This window comes from Gallus gallus, chromosome 12, assembly GCF_016699485.2.
Source record: "Gallus gallus isolate bGalGal1 chromosome 12, bGalGal1.mat.broiler.GRCg7b, whole genome shotgun sequence".
NCBI classification, from domain to species: domain Eukaryota; kingdom Metazoa; phylum Chordata; class Aves; order Galliformes; family Phasianidae; genus Gallus; species Gallus gallus.
Genome location: NC_052543.1, coordinates 4,290,863 through 4,309,556, shown reverse-complemented (window position 1 = coordinate 4,309,556; position 18,694 = coordinate 4,290,863). Strand labels below are relative to the sequence as shown.

Here is an 18,694-nt window from a genome sequence, read left to right as displayed (position 1 = left end):
TGTAGCTGTGCTACTGTTTCCTATCCAGTAAGTTCTTACTCCTGACTCCTGAGATAAATGAGCTCTTTAAGACCTTCTTTTTTTGATTTTTTTTTTTTTTAGAGCAGAGCAAGCAAAGTGCTTTTCAGAGAAGTAACAAAACACACTGGTTGATAACCAGAGGCAATAGCTACGTAGACGTTAACCACTTTGAGTTTGCAACAAGAAGGAGATCGAATTCTACTCAGGTACTGACTTCATGACTGTACTAATAATAGTAAACAAATCCTCATAAATATACAAAGGGGATGTACTTGTTTTGCATCTGATCAAGTGAGTCCTTGGTTTCTGGAGTTGCTGAGGGTGTTTCTGTTTAGGAATAACATTAAGATCAGATTTGATTTGCATCAATGGCTTAAATGGTTTCATTGCTGTCATACTGAATAAGATACAGCTGATTACATCTCAAAGTTTCACCACTTGGTAAGGGAAAAACTGCACAGAGAAAACCTCTTGACAGACAGGCTCTTTAACAAGATTGGAAGCTCCCAAAAAGCTGCAAGTAGCATAGGTCAACTGAAAATGCATGGTCTTCTTGAGCATAAACAAAAGCTAGGAAACTGGATCAGCAGATGTAGGATCTGCTGTTTCCTTCCGTTTCAGTCTTTGCACAATGTATTGTTGCAGTGCATTGTACGGCACTTAGATGAGCAATAGCCTTTCCTGTTGGCATACGCCAGCTCCCCAAAGTCTGATTATTCCTGGGACAGCAAGTCCTAGTGGAAATGGGGTCAAAGAGGAATTGTACTCTCAAGTGAGAAATTCCAGTGCTGCTTGAGAACAGGAGCACATCCTTCTGGAGGTCCTGTAGTTAGTTAGAAAAAGAACAGATAAAAATCTAGCCTTAAGTGGTATCTTTTCCTCTAATGAAAACAAGTCTCCTGTACAGACAGTGACATCTGACTGATTCAATATAAAAACAGTGGGAAACACTTTAAATTAAATGTTCTGTAATCAAGCATTCACATATTTATAGAAGTTGAATCAGATTAAAAAGCTCTTTGTATTTGCTGCACGCTAAGATTTCAAGGTAGAAATTCCACCAGAAATTGTGGCTAATGTTTAAAAAGGCAGGAGGAAGTAATTTCATTTGCTGAATAGAATAATAGAATCAGTGTAGCTTTGTTTGGGTTACAGACCCAGAGAACCAATGAGATTTGATTTGTGATCACTGAATATTTCAATTTCAGGTTTCTGAAATGGCAAAAACATCTACAGTTGATCAAGGAAGCGGCATATTGGGAAATGAAATCAGGAATCACAGGTAGGATTTTGGTAGCTGGAAAAATATGAGATGGTCAACTTTCCTATTTTATCACAAGCCTAAAGATGTCGACATTTTAAAGGCAAGCAGCTGATATTACAGGTCACTTCTTTATTTTCGTGGCCCAAAAACTTGTGGCCATTGGCAAATTTGGCATTAAATGGCAGTGTTCATTAGTAGTTGTAGATTTGTTGACATACGCAAATTACTTGTTCATCTTAGGTGCACCCAGGCTTAGTCATTCCTAAACTGTACCTCAAGGAAACTTACTCTCATGCAAACCTCTACTGGGTACAGATGGCCCCTTGTAGATACCGCTCAAATCCAGGCACCATCCATCTGGCTTACAGCAACAAAAGCATTATTAATCATTTCTGAGAGTGCTGAATTGCTGTAGTGCATTAGCTGGGTAATTTTGTAATGTCTGGCTTAGACTACAAGTTGTAATGTTTTCCAAGTATATGGAATGAATGTAGCAGGATTCTGCAGAACAATGAAATTCTGAAGGACAGAGAGAAAAGAAAACACTGCCAGTGAACTGCAAAACAATGATTTTGGAGCCGACAGTTGGTGAAAGGCTGGGACAAAAGGAGTATGCTTTTTCTGAGATGTGACTGGGCTCAATGCATTTCTGGCATGAGCAGATTCCAGAGGAAAGAACCTGTACTAGGGAACATCCTGTTCATGCTTTTAAACTTCGTACCTTGAAAGTCCTGTAGTTAGTGATATTTAAATCAATTCAATAGTGTGCATTCATACATTTGGGAGCTGAAAATATTTCATAGTCTTTCACTAAGTCCTATCTTAAAAGAAGTAACTGTTTCTTCTTATTTTTCCTCATCTCATATTTTTGAAGTTTCCAGGCAATATTAAAGTACAAGAAACTTTATTTATTATTACTTCATATTTTTAAAAAAGACAAATGCCAAAGGGTTGACCTTCAGTGCCTGTGCGCTCACAGTTTGCCTCTAGGCTACAGCTGTTGTCCTGACATGCCAGGTCCAGCACCAGTTTAGCAACAGTATGGGCGAACCAGAACACAAACACAGCACTGCTCTTCTTCTGATTCCTGTGCAGAAATAATTCTTGCTGCTTGCTGGTAGGGCCAATGAGTCTATGTGATGAAGCTTTTGTCCCAAAGGGAGAAAACACTGTAAAGAAGCTTCAGCTCTATATCACTACCTCCTTTGTCTAGGTAGAAATGAGAAGATGCAAATTCTCTTCATGTTCTATTTTCTATGTGGGAAGGAGAACAGCAGAGCTGTTTGTGCCCTGCTCTCTGTTTTGAAGCTTTCTCATAGTTTATTCTACAGCAATCTCAGCTGTGTCCTGCTGATTACCAAATTACATAGGTACAACACAAATCCACAAAACAGAATAAAAAAGAACATTTGTTTACTAATATGGAGAATTATGTTTCACAAAGTCCACCCCTCAAAAGCCAGCAATATCCATAAATGCACATTCCTGTGTAACCTTAATTCAGTCTTCACTTACATGACAACAATACTACTCCAGACTCTGCCCAAGGAGAACTGTAGCAAATATGAAGAAGGAAAAAATAGGATATGTAGTTTAGTGAAGACAACAGAATATTGATGCAGAGGATTAGCTTTGTTTTGTGTCGCTGCTATAAAGCTGTCATGTGATGTTACGTCTATAAATCACTCAGACCAACATTTTCACAAATGTTCCATCATGTTTCCTATATTGGAAGAAGGGAACCTCAGAGATCAAAATTCCTGTGTGTAGCAGCCACACATCTACTCTTAAGAGGGAGCCCATGCAACCCTATTCCTTGTCATTTCCATGTATCAAATCACCAGGAAAACACTGTTCATCAAGTGCTTTCCTGCTCTCAAAGCAAAGCAAACAGTACCACAAAGCTATTATGGAATCTTCCGATGACTGCAGGAAACATGGCCCCAGGATAAGCTGACCTTAACCAGCACTTCCACAGACCATCACAACAACCAACTTAACATATTAAAAAGGTGCAAATATCTGGGGAGAACGGGAAAATCAAGTAATTATTTTCAGTCTGATTCTCCTAAAAGGTATGTCGTTTTAAAAATGGTATACGGTCACCTGAAAAGCTTTAGTTTGTATCACAGCTAGGAGGATATCTGAGAAATTTCAATATGCTATCTTGCTGTGTGTAGCCCTTCATTTGCATGTTAGTCTACAGAAAAATGTAAGACAGCTAATAGGTATACAAATCCACAGCTAAGCATCTCATCCCTCACTGCCCAAGTCCTGAGGAAGAAAGGACCTGGTCAGCCTTGTCTCCTTTGCCTCTCTCTCTGAGGGCCTCATCTGCAGGCCTGGCTGGCCAGGTCTTGCAATAAATGCAAGTCTGTGGTTTAATTTTCCAGACTTGCTCAAATAAAGGAAAAAAAAACCCACTGTGTAAGACTAGTGCTATTGTCACTGTGACGTTCAGTAGGAAAGACCGTATGCACACCTAAAAGAAACAATGGAATTCACACACACACAAAAAGCAGAGAAACTCAAGAGATCAGGGAGTATCTCGACAGTGTATACACCTAAATACACAGAATGGTAGCAGTTATGAAAAAAAGCTGTTATAGCATTAGGCTCCCAGCTCTATATGAAACAGGAAAATATTGTCAATGTCACTGCAACTGACTCTAATCAAAGAGCTGTGCCTGTCCTGTCAGAGGAGATTTCCTCACATTCCTACTCTGAACTCGCAGAATTGATAAGGATGCTTAGGGAGTAGCTCTGGGTTCTTGATACTACTCTGGGCTTCTAGGTAGCCTTTAGGTGCCTTTGTATTACAGTTCCACAGGTTTGTATATCTTAGGAAAAACACACACCATACTTCCTCTTTTTTGCAACATTTTCAGTTATGTTTCATAGATTTCTCAGTGGTACAAAATCACTGTAATAATTCCACTCTCACGAGGCACTTTGGATAGTTTTAAAAGAAATGGCTGATCTAAAAGAACTACAACATTCATGCACAGTCCACTTATCCACATGTAACTGGAGCAATGATCAAGCACGATGAGTACTCCTGCATTAAACAGAACATGTACACTACTTATCTAACTTTCCATGCCTTCTGTAATGAACCATTAACAGCTCTATTAGAAATGAAAAACTTGTAATGGCTGCTAATATTTGTACACATTCTTAAGTTGCTTACTGATTTCTAACAAAATCAAGGGAATTAATTTCATAAATATGCATTTTTTTTCATTCTTAACAGTGAGACTGAACGCTCACTTCAGCTGCAAAACTCAAAGCATTCTTAACTACAGAGTGGTTAATGACAATTCCATAACAAAGCACTCCATCTGAGAATGTAGGAGATCTCATAGGAGAGTTAAATGCTGCACTCACTCTATAAAACATGATATTCCAAATGTCGATAGTCATTTACTTCCCATTCTGTTGTCAGAGAATGAGCAATCACTTCATAGTTCTCTTTTAATTTAAATTATTCATTAATTCTGATGAATCTCAGCAGTATTTGTATTTTAAAGAGTAGCTTTCCTTTGGTTTCAAGTAAAGATTTTACAAATAAATCCTGTGCTGTCAGGAAATGATAAATAAAAGTTTAAGGTAAAAGCAGTTACAAGGCCTGAGTAAAACAACTCATTGCAAAACAGACTGAACTAAAAGTATTGCCAGAATTTAAGTCCACACACCTGGAAAGGTTTATCAGTTGTGTGCCAATGTCTCAAACCATATATGGAGAATATGTGAAAAATGTCCAAAATTCATGTTGGATACTGAATACTCTACCTGTACCAGGCCTCAAAGTTTGGCGTTTTCAGGTTGGCTTCTAAATCATGTGGTCTGTGAGCCTGTGATCAGTGACTTACATCTGAGCTATCAGAGCCAGTGAGGCCATCTGGGTGTTTGATGTACTGTATATTTAAGGATGACAGGGCTGTAAGAAACTGTATCAGTGTTAGACATTAATCTTGAAGTAGTACCTACATTTAAAGAGTACCCCTGTCAGATACGAGGGAATTAATTACCTGTCTAATGGCGAGTACTAAAAGAATTTTTTGCAGAATCACACTCTTTCAACAAAACCTGCCAGCTGTGGACCTGACAGGTTTATTTCGTTTCCTCTTAATCCGCCTCCTGAATTAGAGTGATTAAGGAACTGCCTTTGGTGATGACAACTACAGGTCCACATTCATCGACAACAGGTTAGGATAAGGCTAATAATTTCAGATCCCCAAAAATCCACACAAAACACTGTAGGAGATCATAAAATATGTGCTGAACCAAATATAGTGAGAAAACTGCAGTTTCCAATGACTTTGTGCAAAAGTCAAAGTCCCTGCTTCAACTTACCCTTTCATTTCAGTCTGAATTTTTCATTTCTACCAATTCATCTTATAAAGGCTGCTCTCAGTTACTAACATGACTGAGCAGGAGCTGAACCTGAAAGCCAAGCTTACCTTGCTGCTGCAATCCAACATAAAAACACGCTCATGCTATGAGCCTATACCTAGAATTCAGTGGACAATCAGATGGATAGGGAGATGCTGCTGAGATATTCTGACCTTGATTCAAGATCAGACTGAAACCTTTCTTTCCTCTCCCGACAAAAAAAAGCTTCATTTTGAAGTAGCCGTTACAGAAAGAGCTGTGATTGTACGTATGAAACTGGACTCTGATACTCTAAATAGTATTTTTATGTTATGAAAATAGAGCACATAGAATCTACTTCCACATGACAGTATCACGTACCCTGAAGTTTCTGAGGCATAGAACCATTTATATTTACAAGACTATTTTTTCCAATCTTAGATCCCATGTCCCTCAAAAATGACAAAAACATCACTTAGATGAACTTTTTAAAGATACTAAGAATCTAACTAGCATGCTACTGACTGAAGTGTGTCTATTCAGTGTAGGCTGGCATGCAACTATAAGAATCATTCCCAGATGGTTTCTAAACTGCTATTTATTACATTATTCTGCTATATGCTGCATTTATTTATAGATAAATGTATCTATCTAAAAAGATCTATCTTCTTATTTCTTGTTGTTACTAGAACAATCTTTCCAATAGGATCGATTTAAAAATTCTGAATGCCATGGCCTCGGCAAACAAGAAACACTCAATATACTTTCAACTGTATTTCAACATACTTTCAAGATACTTATTTTCTATTACATCTACTCCTTTAAAAGAAAACTTTCAATATCTATGTTTATCAAATTGAAGTTCATTGAACCTAAGGTTGAAATGTGACACAGAAAAATGAAACTGTAAATCAAAGACTATTCACTGAAAAGGTGCCGATCTCCAGGCTACTTGAAATACGTAGACAGTAAGCAATACAAAAGAAATCCAACACAGTGTTTTAGAAGTGAAACAACTCCCCCAGGCATACCCAGATGGCATCAGTTATCTCCATGCAGCTTCAGTCAACTCAAAGAAATGGTGGCCGAGGAAAAAGCTAAGGTTGTTGAGTTCAGAAAATGAAAGAAACTGCTGGATCCAAGCACACTGGCACTGACTGCATTACCTAAAATAAATGAGGTGTTCAGCCCCCAGCCCCTATCCCCAGATGACTTTTTGGGAAATAAAAGAAGAAGGGTTGGGGGAAAAAAAAAAATCTTTGCTTCATTCAGTTATATGTGAAATATAATGAAATGGGAAACTAAACCAAAACAAAATATGAACTGTGTACTATGGAGAAGCAGGAAAAAAAAAGGTTTGATGTTGGCCTTTGTTTCTAAAGTTTACTATCCAGGCATTTTTAAACAACACAGCTTCTGAAAGCACAGCCTTCATTAGAGCAAGAAAACACAACTTGAACAGCCAGGCAGAAAATGGCTGAATTAAGCTCTTTTTTCCCTCTCTTTAATGGTAGTGATTCTCAAAAGATTAAAAGTAGGTTAGGAGAATAATAAAACAGCTATGTTTCTAGTGTCTACCTGACAACAGCTTTTGTAAAAGTGAATAATTACATGAAAAACACTTCCTTTCCACCTCTCTTTGGGATCTCTGTGGGTTGCTAGGCAGTCTCTCTCCTACTTTCTGCTAATGTTACTTACGAAGGGGATGAATACAGCAAATTCATTATGAGAACGGTGAGCTGAAGGGGAAGAGGACCTAAATACATGAAGTTTTGTTTATTCACTGCTGCCTTTGGAGACCAACACTATAGTTCAGATTACTTTACACATTTAAATGCTAATTTGCCCAACATGATTGTTAGCCAAGTACCACCCTGTTGAAATGGAACAGGACCTTCCTCAATACGGAGCTGATCTAGTAGTATGTTTCTGTGTTGCCAGCCAATGTTGAAAGTCAGGTGCTGGAGCAAGGCATAGCGAGGCTCCTTCTGGGACTTGAAGGAAGAACTCTTTCACTCACTTTGACTGCTTTTCATGACTGAAAAAATGTTTGTTAATGGACTGGTTTACTTTCCTGAACTCATTAACCCAAATTTTAGGAGATATCCTAATTGTTTTGGCATGATTCCAACGCAAGCAACCACAAAGTATTGTTGTACCATTCTGTTTCTATAATCATGAGTGTACCCATATACGTTAAGGTGTACATTCATTAAAAATAAATTAATATTATTCAAAATCCCTCTTCTCTGCCAAGCACTACTTGTGATAAGTAGGAGCTTAAACATTCATTTTAGATAGCAGGTACAGGGCTTTGTGGGTTTTCAAGTGTCCAATTCCCTAACTCTGATTTCAGTCATCTGAGCCTGCAATCTATTCTGATTATGGTTTTGATTTTAACATCCTCAAAATTACCTCACTCAGCACAACAGAACAGGAGATGAGAATAAGACCAGAGGCTGTGAATCCTTTTCCCACAGTCAACATGTTGTATAAAGTGACTGACAGCATAAACTCCACATAAACATTCAGGAGATATTACTAGGATGAAAACATTTATATTTCTATGGAGAACATGATTTCTGGGAAAAGCAAAACAAAACAAACCATATATGAGTAGCTGAAACTGTTCTTTTCAGTCTAATTTTTATGAAATTTCATGAAATTAGAAATGCCTTTCGTTGGTTCGTAGCTTAAATTTGGGAATCTGGCAAACTGATTTTTTTTTCAATAAGCATTGATAAGAGGCAAAAATCTCCCAACACCAGAGCATCATCTGTTCTTTTCACTGAGATCTATTTTCTGCAACTGCATACAGGGTTCATATCAGCAGGGTTCATATCATACATCATTCTTCTGTGATGAAGTCTGCTTGTATTGACAACTTTCAGTCATTGAAAATCGTCCAGTGTTATAGAAAGATAAAGTCACTGACTTCTAGATCAACCCCTTTGTTTCAGTTGTGATCTTTAGTTCTCTCACAGTGCACATTAAATCAGCAGGATTTTTTCCTTCTCATATGTTTGCACTACATAAAGCTTCAGCCATTGAGCAATTAAGGAATTTGATCTTTTGTTTTTGTTTTCATTGTGTACAATATGAAAAAGCATTAATAGTTTCTTTGCCTTTTTGACATGGAGTATATATCCTGTGTCATAAAGACAACAAGTCTTTTTTTTTTTTTTTTTAGCACGTTTAGGGATCAAGGCATGCTTAATTTTATTTCCTAGAAATGACATTTATAGAATAATCAACTTTTTAAATATAAATGCAGGATATGCAGATAAGTTATTTTGAAAATGAGGGTGTTGATTAGTGACCTATTTACTGATAATCATCAAACACTCACAGAATGAAATATTTAGCTGTTGCCACATATATAGTGCCTATAAACAGCTAGAGGATTTCAACATACAAGGGCAGCTCCAAAAATAATGCATCCTATTTTACTACATTGTCCCATGACGTCAGAGGCAGATGTTGATAGCAGCAGAAGAGCAGTCTGACAAAATGGCATCTGACATGCAAGTGCGTATGAAGTCAATGAATGTAATTGAATTCCTCCATGTGGAAAACTTTGCATCCATTGACATTCATCAGTGATTGCTGAAGTTTTATGGAGACCAAATTGTGAACATGAAAATAGTGAGGTGCTGGGTGTTGCTTTTTAGCATCAGTAACTGCAGTGTGAGAGATAAGCCACATTCTGCGTGGTCATGTAGAGTTTGATGAGGGTGGCATGCAGTCTTTTGTTCATTGCTGGCAAAAATGCAGAGCTAATAGTGGTGGTGACTAATCAAATAGTGTTATTATGCTCTTCGTATCTGTTGTAGTTTCTCTGGAAATAAATAGGAGGCCTTACTTTCAGAGCAACCTATGTATTTACAGCCAGCTGAACAGAATGATTGGAAAGATAGCAAAGATCAGATCCTAATTTGTGGAGTATTCTAAATTCAAATAAAAATATTTTTAAGGTCTTCTTTTTCCTTCAATAGTCAATTTTCCTAACTTTTGCCTGGAAGTAGAGCTCTGGGTCTTGGTTGTTATTAGGGCTGCTGGGGGAGAGTGCAGAAGAGCAGTTAGCAAATGCAGTGGGACTGCATATTTTCTCAGCAAATCGATAATCTCAAGGTACCTATTTTCTATTAGAGCTGCTCAACTGTAATACCGCAGTAATAATGCAGACCATTCTCTGATAGGTTGTTTGTTTATTCCTGACACTCTTTTAAGATTCTCATTGAGCATCGTTGAAGCTGGAGGAACACTGCAGATATTTAAAAAACAGTATTCAGTCCTGACATCCAATATTTTTTAGGAGAGCAAATCATTATTCAAAGAATAAATTTAACTTGAAAATTAAGAAAAAAACTGTACCTTTCAAAAAGTTAATTCTTAAGAATTATGTTTAAGTAATCTTCTTAAGAATACTTATATTAGAAACTGCATTTTTAACACGGTTTCTAAAGAGCACAGCTTGAGGCAGGAGTAAGTGCACTATAGAAATACAGGAATTCTTTGAATTCTTACTGAAAACAACCTACATCACCTACTAAAATAAGTATTCCACAAAGGAATTCCCATCCATTTCTTCAACACAGAAACCATCCAAGTACTAAACGATGGTACGTAATGGTACATAAATCCTAAATGAAGCAAAATTTGACCAGGGAGTAAAATACTATATATTGTGCATGTTATATTACTTCATTTTTGCAGTTGAATGCTGATCCAAAGGTTTCAGATGTATTAATCAATCAACTTAATACCAGGAATTTTTCATGCCCGGTAATAAATAGAAGGCATTCCAAATTCTACTAAAAACAATTGATCCAATCATATTTAATTGCATATGAACCTTTCCTAAGATAGAGCAAAAATATCTTGAACAAAGAACTTCCTTACCCTCGAACTCTTCAGCAACTGACTTAATGGCTTTTTTTTTTTTTTCTTTTTTCTTTTTTTGTCCTGCTGGCAGAAATATTTGTCAAGCTAAAGTTTGAAATATGTGAAGAGTTGATATACATTCCACTATTCTAATGTAACACTGGAACATGGGCTTCAGGACATAATATGCAAAGTAAAATTTAAAATTCCTCATCAAATTATGAAGAATGATAAATCAAGCTGGGTTGGAAAAATCAAGCTTATCATAACATTGCTTCCATCTGAGTAAAAAATACCCCTCAGCAACACAATCAAAAATTGGTAAGCAAAAGTTTGTCTCACAAAAGCTTATCCATGTTTACTATATCACTCTACAGAGTGGAAACTGCTCCCTTTGAAAATGTGCTCTTCATTTTTGTATAATTTCCTCTTGTTTGCTTGTTTTTTGTCACTTCAATAGTAACAGCACCTGCCCTAGAGGCTGTTTGAGGGAATCAATGCACTAAATGCTTGATTCACACTTTCTCAGATTAAATGACATTACCACCTTCTTCCAGCTGGCACTGGGGAAGATGGTGATGAGTCTCTCAGCAATCTTTTTATGGCTATGGTTTTTACTCATGCAATCTCTTTTTTCAGAGACTGCAGTTAGTGAGTGATTGTAAGAAAATGATCTGTCTCTATTGACTTTTCATGGAAAGCAGGGAGCAGCAGTTATAAAAGCATGGCTTTCTAAACCACAGCATTGCCTTTCTCTAGCCACTGCCAAAAGCATAAAGTCCAAAAGCAAATTAAACTCAAGTCTGCAGTGTTGCCTTGCCCAGAGGTAAAGAACATATTTCCCCTTCTCAGCTACACTGGCATAGTGCCGTGGATGGGCACTTCACCACTGGATTCTAGCCCAGCTGCTGGAATTGTGCCACTGGAACTGCATTTCAAAAACTAAGAAACCAATCAGATTTCTACAGCATTACCAGGGCAAAATTAACCTATTTCCACATCTGTTCCTTCTATATTTGGTGATGGAAACGTGACAGAAGATACTGGCAAAGTTTAGAAACTGCATAAAATATGAACTCCAGTCCAGAGAGTTTATTGCTCCTAAAATGTTTGGAAGTAGCCAGCAACTGTGTAGATGAAGTTGACATAAGATTATTTTGATTTTCAAAACTATTTTGGAAAATTCTGTCATGAAAAGCTTAGGAAACTAAGGATATTTGATTTCAGAAAGAAAGCCTTTGTTGAAAAAAAGAAAAGATGAAAAGATTGAAAATGGCTGACAAGGGTAAAGGAATAATTTCTTTTTTTTTTTTCAGTAGAGGAATGCCACTAATGGAATACTACAATGGCATCTGCCTCTGCTGTTTTATTTCTTCACAAGTAGCAATGATGCTAGGCTAATAAGACTAGCAAAAATGATAGTTAAAAAAGAAGTGATGTGAAATTACTGTGCCTAGCAAGAATGACAGCTAACTGTGGTGATGAATTTTATGAAAATAAAATGGCAGACAAAATTCAATTACATCTGAAGTAATAGCAGTGAGAAAAAGCAGTGCAAATTTGACATATGGGCTCTTATTCGGAAGCAATTTCCGAACTTTTATTCGGAAGCAATCCCTTGGAGTTCTGTTAGTAGTACCAACAGTGCTCAGCAGTTTTCAAGAAGCAAAATTATGCCAGGCATTATTAAGGCAATTATTAAATTGCCAGGCATTATTTTTATAAGCAAAATAATGACAGGCATTATTAAGGAAGTAATACAAAGTACACTAACGTAGAGAACAGTAAACAGTATTATGCCACTGTATAAATTCATCATTTGCCCACCTCTTGAATACTGCATACAGTTCTCCCTCTAGCCTACCCACATAAATAATGTGTTAAAGGGTTAAGAAGATGATGAAACACACAACAAAAAATAGGATTTTGTTCTGTGTTGTGGATAATTCCATAGAAGTTCACTTCTACCATCACTGCAAGATATTTTTGTTCATCAGATGAAGTTTGTAGGAATATGAAGGACAGAAGGGTGGAAGGAAGGAGAGGAGGTTGCTCTTCTTAACACAATAAGCAAACCTATAGAACTGAATGCTAAGAGAATGCTAGTTGTGAATGCTAAGTCTTCAGGGGCAGTAGGGAAGATGGGAATACCACAGGTAAGGGAAATCCACTGAGATTTCTGAACATAAAAAGCCTCAGGAAATTGCCTGAGTTGATAATGCTCAGCCATCCAGAGAGTTCAAGGGACAAAGACAGCATATTCCTCTAGTAATACACTACTGCTGGAGAACGCATACTGGTCTATAAGATCTTCGCATATCATCTTATATCCTTTCAAGCAAATAATATATTGCCTTCTCTGCTGCTGACCAGCATGCTTAGTACAAGCTCTCATGAAAATTCCACAACTTTGCTTCATATGCTTCCTTTAACACCTGCTGTTCTGCAGAAAAATTATCACGTTGCATTTGCTCTCCATTCCACTAAAATTCCTTTCTCTGTTCTCTCCCACCTGCTATCACAGGTACCCAAATAAGGGCCATTATGTTTCTACATCTATACAACCTCCGGCACAATTTCCCCCCACCAATCCATCATGAGATTAAGAAAATTAGAAACAATTGCTATGAGAGTATTAAAGACACCAATTAATTATGAATCTGTAGCAGTCAGCCACTGATGCATCATTTTCTAGTCACATAAGCACATTCTTATAAGCTGCCATAGACATCATTGTGTTTGGTATCAGGGGTAGAGGAGGCTGCAGCTGTAGGACAGGCACACCAGCACCAAAAAGCTGGATAGAAATTCTCCAGTGGAAACATGCTGGAACCACAGGCTGTAGGTGAACTCATGTTTAACAGTTCACAATTGACCTACTCATAATGAACTGAATGAATTTATACCTCTGCCCTCCACATTCACTAGCATTGAGCTCCACCACTTAATTATTCATTCAGTTAAATAGTACACTCTTTTATGTTTTGTTAAATGCGCTGCATCTCTGTTTTGACAGACTTTTACCAAATCCAAGGCAGGGTTCCAGTAGGACCTCCTGAGTTACTGGCTGACTGCCACTCAAACAGGGAACGGTGCCTTGGCTGCAGAAACAGGAGGGCTATGCTCTAATTTCAGGTCTAACCATGTTTAAAGCCTCGTTCCTCAAGGGAAAAAAAAAAAAAAAAGAGAGGAAAGGAAAGAAAGGGAGGGAAAGAAAGGAAGGGAAGAAAATGTGTCTGTTTCCTATATATTGCCCTGTAGATTTACCACTGCTATTAAATGAGCAGACCAATTGTCTAAGGAGCATCATGAATTGATACTGTTATCTGGAAAGCAAAGACTAAACAGAAAGGAGAAAACACTTCTAAAAAAATTGAAACAAACAAGAATGTGTCTAGAAAGTCCCAATAATAAACCAATTAATAAAAAATAAACCAATTAAAGTTGCCAAGTGACAATTTATCACCCATTACTGTTACACAAATAAATGCTTAATTGAAAACAGCACCGATTTCACGCTGCCCACATAATAACCTAAACATTGCCCTTCACAAGCATAATAAAATCTGAATGCCAAGGCAGAATAAATAATAAATATATAATTTGTAGTTAATAGCCTGTTTAAAATGGCAATCCCAGAGAACTGATGCCTTGTGCAATATAATCCTTTAAAAACTTTCACTGATAATGTAGGTCAGCAATCCAAAATAACAAAAAAGTGTATAATTTTACAACTTAATCATGTTTTAGTCACAGCCTTCAACAGAGCTACAGATGCGGATAATCTCCTCCCAACTCAGCAAAATTTGCCCCAGAAAACTAAGAAATGCCATACTGTGTTAATGCCATACAGTTAATCTACAACGTTAGCCACATTCATAAAACATCCTAAATCTTCTTTTCATTTGAGAACTGTCATTTTCTGTTTAATGTGACTTATGACAATAAAATAGAAAGGATTCAAATTACTAGAAAGACAGCCTAACAGAAATACTTCATCACTTCATCTATTTATGTATGTATTACATGTATATAAATAGATATTTGGATATAAAAGGTAACATAAGTACTCAATCAGTGCAAGTGCACCTCAGTGTGCCACTCAAATCTCACCAAAATGTTGTAGTGAGCCTAGTTCTTTTGTTTAAGAGTACTGTCAAAACCTGAAGCTCAGGGAAGCACTGCAGCAAACAGGGATTTTTTCCTTTTTTTAAGGTGCCTTTCTCTTTCCAGTGTCAGTGCAGGAAGTCTGGGAGCCCCAACACCTCTCTCACCCCAACTACATACCTTCTGGCCAGCACTGCTGGCAGCGCTTTCTCAGCCTTATGTCTGCAGGTCACTGGTAACCTGCAGGCTTCAAACGGCATTGTTCTGCCCAGGACTTCTCAGAGGAGCTGAGCATCTCACCTTTTGCCTTTGGTACAGCTTTGATGTTTGGTACTCTGCTTTCTATCAGTTGTACAATCACATTCAAACAACTGGATAAAAATATCTGTTTTCAATGTGAATGTGGAAGACAAATAATGGGACCCAGGCAAGGACGCACAGAACTGTCTTCAGTTCTATGTTGTTCCTCTACCTCAGATATCAAGAGCTAACAACAAAAAAAGGCATTTTGTGTTTCCTGGAATCATTCTCAGCTACAAGAAGTCACTGAGATGCCACCTGGCAGTTTAAAGAGTTTCAGATCAGTAGGAGCTATAAATCCTATAAATAAGATTGAGCTCCATAAGAGGTTCAGCAGTTGCAAAAATCAGTTCCCTTGATGATTTCAAAAATAAATCTAAGTGGGGAGGAAGTAAATAAAGTAATACAGAAAATTAGTTTCAGGCCTTCAGACAGACGCTTGTCATCACTTCCCTGTGACAGATTTGCCTTGGAGAATTGAATTTGGAAATCAAACATTATACTGCTGATATCCTAAGTTTATTTTTAAACGCTTATCGGAAACGTTCAGAGAACTGATGTGCTATTTTTCCGCATATCCAGCCAGAAGCATGGAGTGATGCATGGGTCATTCCAAGCCACAAAAGTCTTTGATGCTGTAACTTGTTCCTCAGAATCACTTGTATGTTTCCCTTCCTTCTGAAGAACAGCTTGTTTCTATTTGATACTGCCAACCTACAGTGCTGAATGCATTAGTATGGAAAGAAGAAAAAAAGCACCATGCTTTTATTTACTTATTCATCTTTCCCAAGTGCTACTAACTCAGTCTTGCATTCTTTGACTCTGTATATTGATAGTCCACACCACTTCTATTTGCACGTGTATGGCACTAATGGAAGAAACAACCATCTGCAAAGTAGGAACCTTACACATTAGTTTTATACCTGAGGTTAAACAGGGTGAGTCTGGGCTAGCTTATCTACTTTGTAGTGAAGACCAAGGTACAGAACAAAACATTTCTGCCTGTAATCGCTAGTCATGCTTGACATGCCTTGCTTTCCTCTATAAGACAGCAACTCTCTGAAGACCAGCGTCCCAACAATACCTTTTTCCAGCAAAGGCAGCGAGTTAACTGCTGCATTCATTTTCCACCTATATTCAGCTCACCTTCATGGATGGATAAACAAGCTTGTTCAGACCTCTAGGCTGGGAAAATGCCTGTCCTCACTACACATTTTCATGAATATTCCTCAGAGTAACCACGTTGTTTTATTATTTTACACAGAGGGATTCAGACTATTTTAAAAGCATGAGTTGTGACAAGAGTGGCAGGAATCGTATACCCAACTGGAAGGTCTTACTAAACGTGCCACTCCAAATCTCACCAAAATGTTGTAGTGAGCCTAGTTCTTTTTTTTAAGAGAGCAGGGCAGTGAAAAACCTTTCACTTACACCATGGAGTGGCAGAAACTTACAGTGAAGTTCAGGATTTAAATAAATAAATAAATAGAATAAAAAGTGCAGCTTAGGATTTGTATTCAGTGCCTGCACTTCCTTAAAGCCAGGAGAGCTACTGAAAGCATTGACATTGTTTGAGATCACATTTAATTCTGCAGAAAAATGAATATTTAATTTACATTATTTATAAATTGCAGCAAACATCAAACCACGTGGTCAAAAATTGAAAGGTTATTTTGAGAAATCAAATATTATTTCCCTATTTTTAAATAAAGCATTTCACATTTAACTTCTAAACAAGATTTTGTTTCAATTTAAATGAAAATCACTTCCTAAAGCTTTGATCTGTGTGAAACGTGGTGCTCAGGGCCATGATTGAGCGGAGGGCTGTTAGAGTTCAGGTAGTATGGTTAGGTTACAGTTGGACTTGATCATCATTGAGTCTTTTCCAACCTGAGAATTCTATGATTCTATGAATGTTTTGTGATTTGTTCCAACAAATTATCAATACATGAACACAGAACTTAAGTGCAAAATCACCAACAGCCAGACTCTGCCTCTCATTATCTACAAATTCAGAGGCGCTTTCTTGATTCAAATGTTCTCTGAAAGGTTCACATGGGTTGAAAAAAAACAAATGAAAGAGCAGTGAACTTGTATCCCAAAGTGCATCAACATCTGATGACTTCCTGCCAAGTCTGTAACAAATTTACACAATGCATTTTACTGCTTCTCTTTGTGACAGGAAAATGCTTCCCTTCCTATCCTTATTTACAGTCCCTAAGTGAAGTCAATAGCGTTTGGTTGGCACTGGAACAACAAAACAGACCATTGCCTCTGTTCTTCTGGTAGAATAAAAAAACATATATCTTTGCAGCCGGGATTTTGGTACAAATGGCCACAGAACGTGCAGCTTATTTGAGTCTGTGTTTAAAGTAACTATTTATAAACAACCATATGGGAAAAGATGGTAACATATGGAAATCTACAAACACAATTCAATAAAATCTATTTTAAAATAACAGGAATTCCAGGAACGATCACCAAACTAAAAAAAAATCTTCTGAAAATTAAGATGGACACAGGAGTAAGTGTGCCTCTTAAAACACTTCCTTCAGAGGAAAGAATCTGAGCAGCTTCCACATGTCATGAAATGCATCACAACAGACTGAAGTTAAGAAATCATGCTGACCATCCCATCCTGTCATTTATCTTCACAGGCAATTTTAACGATATAAGCATAGCATATATTTTATTTTGCGTACATATATTAAAAAAAAATATTTGCGTACATATAAACATTTTAGAATGCATAGGGAAGAAGCAGTTATGCAGTGCTAAGTAGTTCATAACCAATGCAACTTCAATGGCGTAAATGAAAAATAATACAAATAACAAGTAGACTTGCTTTATCCACAAGGAAAGAATTTTGCATAGACATTCGGAGTAGAGAGCATCTGAAAGTAACAGCTGCAAATATACATCTTCATCTTTCTAATTTGCTCTCCTGTGTCTGGCTGCTTGCTGTGAGCTACCTGGCAGTTGGTGACACTCCTATGGGAGAGGCAGCTCATTTTTCCCCATGTGCACTAAGGCAATGTGCCAGCAACTGACGTAGGTCACCTCCCACCTTCGTCCTCCTCTGTCATTTTTTACCTCTTTCCCACAGTGCCCTTGCAACTTAATCACACGTGTATGCCCAGCTGTCATACAAAATATACACTTGCAGAAAAGCACAGTAGGAAGAGTGAAGAGCAGCAGCAAGGCACGTTCAGTTGTAAGATAGATATGTAGCCATTGCCACAGAAGGCCCCACAGCTCAGAGCAGTCCTGTATTTTTGGACCACTTTTTAATTTAATCTGTAACAAATTAAACTTTATCAACAACTTTTCTCTTGCTGGGGGACTTGATGTCTTGAGCAGATGACAGGCTGAACTCACTGACCGCACTAGTGACTCTTAAAGTGCTCCCAAGAGTGTATATCATCAATTCACACATGAAATGGCTCTTTGTGTTTATCTAGTTCTTTTCAGGTACCATCATTGTAAACCCTGAAAGTCTCTCCCTGTTCTGCCAACATAGTGAGCTAATGTGTGGACCCTGTCTCCCTCCAGTGGCACGTCCCACTGGCCATAAAGTCTAATATAGAAGTGCAGCTAGTCTCCCTGAAACTCGGGTGATGTCTCTCCATTGCCATGGTTGCTAGGGGGCTGTAGGGACAGCTGGGAGAGATTCCATGTGGCCTAAAAGCCCCGGGCAAATTACAAAACGACCCCATTCTTTCAACAAGTCCCTTCTAATGCCAG

At 37.7% G+C, this 18,694-nt stretch overlaps 1 protein-coding gene and 1 long non-coding RNA gene across 3 annotated transcripts in view; one reads left to right on the top strand and one right to left on the bottom strand.

Annotated features, from left to right (window-relative positions):
- The window catches only part of LOC121106649, a 112,657-nt gene extending 111,354 nt beyond the window's left edge, over positions 1-1,303 (top strand). Inside the window, exons 3-4 of the long non-coding RNA XR_005839380.2 lie at positions 103-227; positions 1,230-1,303. This is a non-coding gene — a long non-coding RNA (uncharacterized LOC121106649). The remainder of the gene's footprint in view (positions 1-102; positions 228-1,229) is intronic.
- SLC6A11 (solute carrier family 6 member 11) overlaps positions 1-18,694 on the bottom strand; it is a 104,855-nt gene that overhangs the window by 18,490 nt on the left and 67,671 nt on the right. The window lies entirely within an intron of this gene.